Here is a 7,133-nt window from a genome sequence, read left to right as displayed (position 1 = left end):
ACTCCAACAATGGAGCTGAAATTGGGGGATGTATTAGTATTCGTAGGTGTAGCAAGAAAAGGCCACGTTGTCCTTGTGCACACCTACTGATGTGGAAATGCTGGCATCTGGAGCCAATGGTGAAGAAAGAATTATTGAGATGTTTTTGGGTGAAAAAAGGGTGTTTTTAATTAAAGCACAGGGACAGGACCTGTGGGCAGAAAGGACTGACTAGGGATTGTGAAGAGCAATTGCTTATGTACTCTGAAGTTGGGGGAAGTAAAGACAAGGAAAGTTTTGAAAGGGCTGTCATATGCCAAAGAACGTGCACAGGATCCTGGAGGCCTAGCGATTGTCAAGCTAAGGTTGTTTTTACCTCTAGCAAGGCACTGACGTTAGGACTGGAGCTCCTGGAGGAATGTTATACTCTGTTTGCCTCAAGGGTTTGTTAATGGGCCGCAGGTTATAAGGATATTTCATATTATCTGCATTTCTTCTGCCTTTGTTCTCCACATCACCTATAAACTATTATGTTGTTTTAAATGTTTTTCAATTCACCAGACGCATTTTTTAATTAATTTATTTTTTTTAATAAATGTATAATGTAGTTTTATCCCCCAGGTTACAGGTCTGTGAATCGCCAGATTTACACATTCCACAGCACTCATCATAGCACATACCCTCCCCGATGTCCATATCCCCACCTCCCTCTCCCGTCCCCCCTCTCCCCCATCAGAACACATTTTTAAATACCTTGTGAATTAAATAGACTTTGATCTGATATCAAAATCTCAAAAATTTAATGGTCTAGTTTTATAAATTTAAAAATATCAGATAATACAAGCCAGGTGCCAACCATTTAGTTATTTGTTTAGATCCCAACATGGCAGATAAACAAACTAAAAAGCAAAATTGCTTTGAAGACAATCAGGCTGTTAAATAATTTTATTTCCAAAACTATATTTAGTTCTAAAAAACCATATATATAGTTATACTTAAGGGAATTATTTTATTTAAAAATGTAACCGTGGTCAACTAAGAATTGTGAAGTTTTATATGGCATGTTTCTTATCTTGTAAAAACTTAAAAATAAATCAATAAACAAGATGTCAAGTTAATACCAACATCTTGCATGTCAAAATTTATTGACAAGAAAATGTTTTTGATGTATATCTAATAATCCAGGAGGCTTTATAGTCAAGGATTTTTTTTATGGTGTATGCAAACAAATACCATTTACAGTCCTACAATATGCTAACATTCACTTTCCTGTAAAATAAATCACGCACAACACATTTTTAAATATGATCCCTAATAGCAAAGTTTGACAAGGTGCTTGTTCTTAATCTTTCATGGGAGGTTTAACTCCAACCTGAAATGCTATTTACGTTCAGCAGTGCAATCAATTCTATCACATTCTATTTTACTGGAAACAGTTTCATTGAAATGTGCTAGTGTAAATGGGTTTCAAGATGTTTATTAAATATCTCATAAGCCTCTTGGCAGTACTAGACTATAATATAGTTTTAAAATGTTTCAGAGCTGTGGGTCTACAAAACATAAAGTGAAATACTTGCAATTATGGTGAAATCTCACATAGTTAGACACTTCATTTAAAATTTCTAATATTTTACTGATTGCTATTATGTCCGGTTTCTTCTGGCTTCTGACAATAGTTTGATGGAGAAAAAAAATTTAAAGATTTATTCATTTATTTCAGAGAAAGAGAGAAGGGGAAAGGGGCAGAGGACAAGGGAGAGAGGTGCCAAGCAGACTCCGTTCATTAAGTGCAGAGCCCTATGTGCGGCTAGTGCAGAGCCCCATAGGAACATGACCCGAGCTAAAACCAAAAGGCCAATGCGTAACATACTGAGCCACCCAGGTGCCCCACAAAATTAATTAATCAATTAATTAATTAACTAAAGGACAAGCAATTTAGACATCCATCTAGAATTCATGACATTGTATTATTGAAACAATAGCAAAAACAAAGGCAAAATGAATGTAGCTTAAATTAAAATTACATTCTGCAGCCTTGCAGTTTGCAGCCCACTAACAACTGAAACATGCACAGTGTGACCTTCCTCAAGGAACTTGTAGCTGCCCTACTGCCTTCGTGTAACTTCATTTCAGCAACAACTGGCCCCTCAAGGTCCTGTAAGCCTTGCTTCTAGATTCCTTGGAGACTTGCACTATCCCTCACCCCCACTCATTAAAAAGTATACAATCAGTCATTCCTCACAATCCCGGACAGCTCTCTCTGCCCACAGGTGCCGTTCTGTGAGCAGCGAAGGGGTAAGGTCTAGGCAGGAGAGATAGGAGGCCCCTGAATCCTCTGACTGGGCTCCAGAACTATTCCTGGCAGGTGGAGATGCTGAGAGACATTTGGAGAACAAGAGATAAAGGAATAGACCAAGACACAAGAATCTCAGGGCCACATGCTTCCCAGTCAGTTCTCAATAAAAGACTGCCACTAAAAGCCCTCAGTGGCAACCCACTCAGGACCCCTCTCACTCTGGAGGGCTTTTTCATTTCCATTCTGCTCCCACCTCCACTTAATAAACTTTCACTTCACTTCACCCTTTTGTGTTGAAGAGATTCATGCTTTGACTCTATGAGATAAGAACCCTACAATCCTCCAACATTACATTACAACTGCGAATTCCTGACTATAGAATTGTTAATATAGTTGTTTATTATCGGAAGGGCTAACTGACATCACCACTCGTAAAGAAGGCTATCATATGCAGAGCTAATATCTAATTCAGTAATTAAGAATTGTAAAGGAGTAGTGAAAGAAAAAATGACACAAGATGGCATCAGGAGGGAGACAAACCATAAGAGACTCTTAATCTCACAAAACAAACTGAGGGCTGCTGGGGGTTGGGGCTGTAGGGAGAGGGTGGTTGGGTTATGGACATTGGGAAGGGTATATGCTATGGTGAGTGCTGTGAAATGTGTAAGCCTGATGGTTCACAGACTTGTACCCCTGGGGCAAATAATACATTATATGTTAATAAAAATAATTTTAAAAAAGAAACAAAAAAAAAGAATTTTAATAGAACATTCTTAATGTTCCAAGAAATCCAAAACTCATAGCTCATGCCCAAATATAAAAGCATTTGTTTTCAATATTTAAAGTTATCATATTTATGACTTAGGAAGAATGAATACTGATATTGTTCTAGTTTTCAATGAAAACATAGTATACAGTTAAAATAAAACTCATATGTTGCGTTGTATGTTTCCTATTGTTGCTATAACAAATTATTAGAAACTTAGTGAGTTAACAAAACACAAATTTGTTTTCTTACAGTTCTGGAGATCAGATGTCCAAAACGAGTCTTAACAGCACTCCCTTCAAGGTGGTAGCGGGCTGGTTCCTGCTGGAAACTCTAGCAGAGAATCTGTTCCCATCTATTCCAGATTCTTTCTCTCTTACTTAGCACCTTCCTTCTTGAAAGACAGCAATTTCATCACTCCAGCCTGTTTTCACACCCTCCCTTTCCTGCTTCCCCCTTTCTCTTAGAGGGACCTTTGTGGTTACATCAGGCCCATTCAGATAATCCAGAATAACCACCCCATTGCAAAATGTTTAACCTAATCACACCTGCAAAGCACTTTGCCATATGAAATAACATATTTGCAGATTCCAGGGACTGGGGTATGGAGCCCTTATTGTTTGCCACATACACAAAACTGAGTTGTTTTTTCATCTTTACTGGCACATCATTGTTTGTTTGTTTGTTTGTTTGTTTTTAAAGCTTAGACCTTTTAATTATACTATTAAATATACTGTCATATTTTAAGTTAATTTCTGCTGTTTTGATACTATATGTTTTTTCACTAACAGTTCTATTTCTTGTCATTCCAGTTAATGTAAGGTGAATACTATCATCTAATTGATAGCAGAGCTAATAGCTATTTGGAACTGATACATGACTTTTAAAATGTTCTTATCTACTTGTGTGCACTATTTTCATTGTGTTTTTATAATAGTGTAACTTTGTGTGAATCACTACTTTTCTCAGGAGAATAAGCATTAATAGTTCAGCTGAGACTTTTCCTCATCTTTTGCATTCAAATCTCACACTTAGCCCCCACTTCAGATACCCCCTTCATGTCATATGAGCCATGTTTTTAATGGCATGAAAGAAGCCAGATGTTATTGTTAATTATTAAGACCTCACAGAGAATTCAGGTTGGTTTAGTGAGCAATTCTGTACATTAAGTAGTGATTATTATAAACTACCAAAAAATTAAATGTAAGATCTAGAGATGTTTTTCCTCAACACAGTTATATGATAACATAATGAACATTTTCCCACTAGGACTGCAAAGCATAAAATATTAAAGAAACCAGTTTATTATTGAAGAAGGAGGGGAAAGAAAGTGAAATGGTTTATCACTAAGTACAGTCTTTGTAGACAAGCCATTTAAAAATAGAATTTTATCACTGTCCTTGTAAGAAATAGAATGCACCTCCTTTCTTCCTCCCTTGACTCTAGGTCAGGCATTATACATGGAAGAATACACAAAGGACAGCCTATAAAATTAGGATGTTTTATTGCTTTTTATGGTTCACTGGTTGGAAGGCAGTAGAAGATCCTGTACATAAGTACCACTGCCTCTATTAGGGAGAAGACATAAGTAGTCATTCTACTTACTGTTTATGCAAAGAGTATTTGGAGTTACTTAGATTTCTATAATTTAAATTGCTGAGACCAAACTTGGGCTTACAAGGGGAAGGAAGGAAGGAAGGAAGGAAGGAAGGAAGGAAAGAAAGAAATAAGAGAAATCTGTATCCACAATAAAATTGAGAATATGCACAGATCCTTCCCACAATTACACTTTCCTACCACCCAAACCATTATCTGTGAGGATAAAACTGCTTAGCTTTTGAATAAGCAGTTCATATGAAATAAAACTTCATTTTTCAATTGGCAACAAGTTCAAAATCCATTATCTCTGAGGCAAGACCGCCAAAAATTTTAAGAATTTAGGTTTTGTTTATTACCAGAAACATGTCACCCAGAACAACTGATAGATGTATATAATATAATACAAAATAAATAATTGAGCAAATTAATAATACTCTGTACTAATCATGCTATATCTGCAGTATTAGGCTTAATACTGGACAGCTTTTCACAACGCAGAGTACTAACCACTATACGATCACGGCCTGGACAGCTTTTCAAATCAGAGGGTATAAATAAGATGAAGTCTTTAGTATAAAACTTTGATGGCTCTAGAGCTCTTAATCCTTGAAAAGAAATAAGAATTCATCATGGTCCCTGGGGGGGAATTTTCTGTTCAGAAAGACATTTGAACAATTAGAGTTATTTGCAGGGACTGTGCTGTAAACAAACAAACAAACAATTAATCAAAAAGCTCTATTAGGGGCATCTGGGTGGCTCAGTCTTGAAGCGGCTGCAGGCTCAGGTCAGAACCAAAGCCCTGTGGATCCCTGCTTGTCAGGAAGCCTGCTTCTCCCTCTCTCACTCCCCCTGCTTGCATTCCCTCTCTCACTGTGTCTCTCTCTGTCAAATAAATAAATACAATCCTTAACAAAAATAAAAATAAAAAGCTATATTAAGTTAATATAGCTCTTAAGGTTCAGTGTGTTTTAACACCTGCTGTTTCCTTAAACTTCTACAACTTTCCTGAGAGAGAGGCAAAGCCGCAGTTGTTCCTATATTGCAGATAAGGAAACCAAGCTAAGAGGGATTAAGTGACTTGTACAAGATCACACAGCAAGTGGGAAATTCATATCTCAAGTATGGATATTCTCCTTCTAAGTCTTGTATTCTATACATTAGACACAGTAATCTCTACTGAGTCTGATATTAATGTGTGAATTAAATGATATATGTGAACGCACATAGCATAGTATGAGAAAATATAGTGGATAAAAACAGAACTCAGATCACCTCAATTTAAATTCCTTCCATCCCAATTTTCAGCTGTCTCATCATTTGCGAAGTGGTGTTAATAATACCACATATCCTACAGGGTATCTGGAGGAATAAATGAGTTAGGATGTTGTGAACTACTTTGTTGTAAGAGCTCTATCATGTTAATGACTATAAAAATCTATTATTGCCTGGCACATGAGAAGCACTCAATAAATGTTAACTGCATTAGCTCTCCAACATCAGAAGTGTTCATTCAGATGATGAATTAATGTATTTGTCATCTTATAGAAGACATTCCAGCAATGCAGGGATTGGGAGAGTAGGAATTTGAAGCAATCTCCTGAGTTCCTTGGTATAATTCTGTGTATCACTGCAATGTAGGGAATCAATCATATGGAAGTTCTCTCCCAAACCAAATATGTTCTTTTCCCATAAAGTTACATTTCCTATGTATTGAGTCTGTGTCTAATGTGCAACTAATTTAGTGGCTAAATATCAAAACTACCGTAGGCCTCAGTAAATAAAAAGATACTCATAGCTGTAATTACATATTCACGATTTCCTGTTGTAGTAATTTCAATACCCACCAATTTACAGGACTTTTTGTCAAGTCTTCTTTGCTGGTATATGGATAATGTAACCTCACTGCAAAGATTTTCCTAAAATATTCAGGTTTTTTTATTTAGTATCATTTTTAAGTTTGCAGATTATTCATTCTGTACTGGTGAAAATCAGTTCCCTGTATTTGCTTGGATGTTCACAGAGAATAAAATTCACAGGAAAAGAACTAGGTTTACATATTTCACTAGTACAATCTAAACCAAGGTGAATTAGATGCATTTTTTTCTCCCTCTAGGCACTGGAGCAAAAGCAGACAGTAATTTAGTCACAGTACATCTCTAGAGGAAATTACAATTTGTAAATATGTCATGATCTGAGAAAAGGTGGATCCACTATACATATTTTACAACTATAATACTGTCTTCTGTGTGTACAAATTTATAAACTGGATACACTGTGTTCTCTGCTGGATTCATGGTCTTATCTATGGTACAAATTTATTATTTTCAATATGAACTTGAGAATGATTACACTAGGCCAAGGGAGTAGAGCCATATATTATAAAATAACTCTAATAACCCATTACCATGTTGGTGCCTTGAATGGTAAGTAAGAAATTTTTCAAATTGTTTTATTATTTTGGCAAGAAAGGGAAATTAATATTTAAGCTAATGT

This window comes from Neovison vison, chromosome 11 (assembly GCF_020171115.1).
Source record: "Neovison vison isolate M4711 chromosome 11, ASM_NN_V1, whole genome shotgun sequence".
Taxonomy (NCBI): domain Eukaryota; kingdom Metazoa; phylum Chordata; class Mammalia; order Carnivora; family Mustelidae; genus Neogale; species Neogale vison.
Note: the sequence above shows the minus strand (reverse complement) of the source record.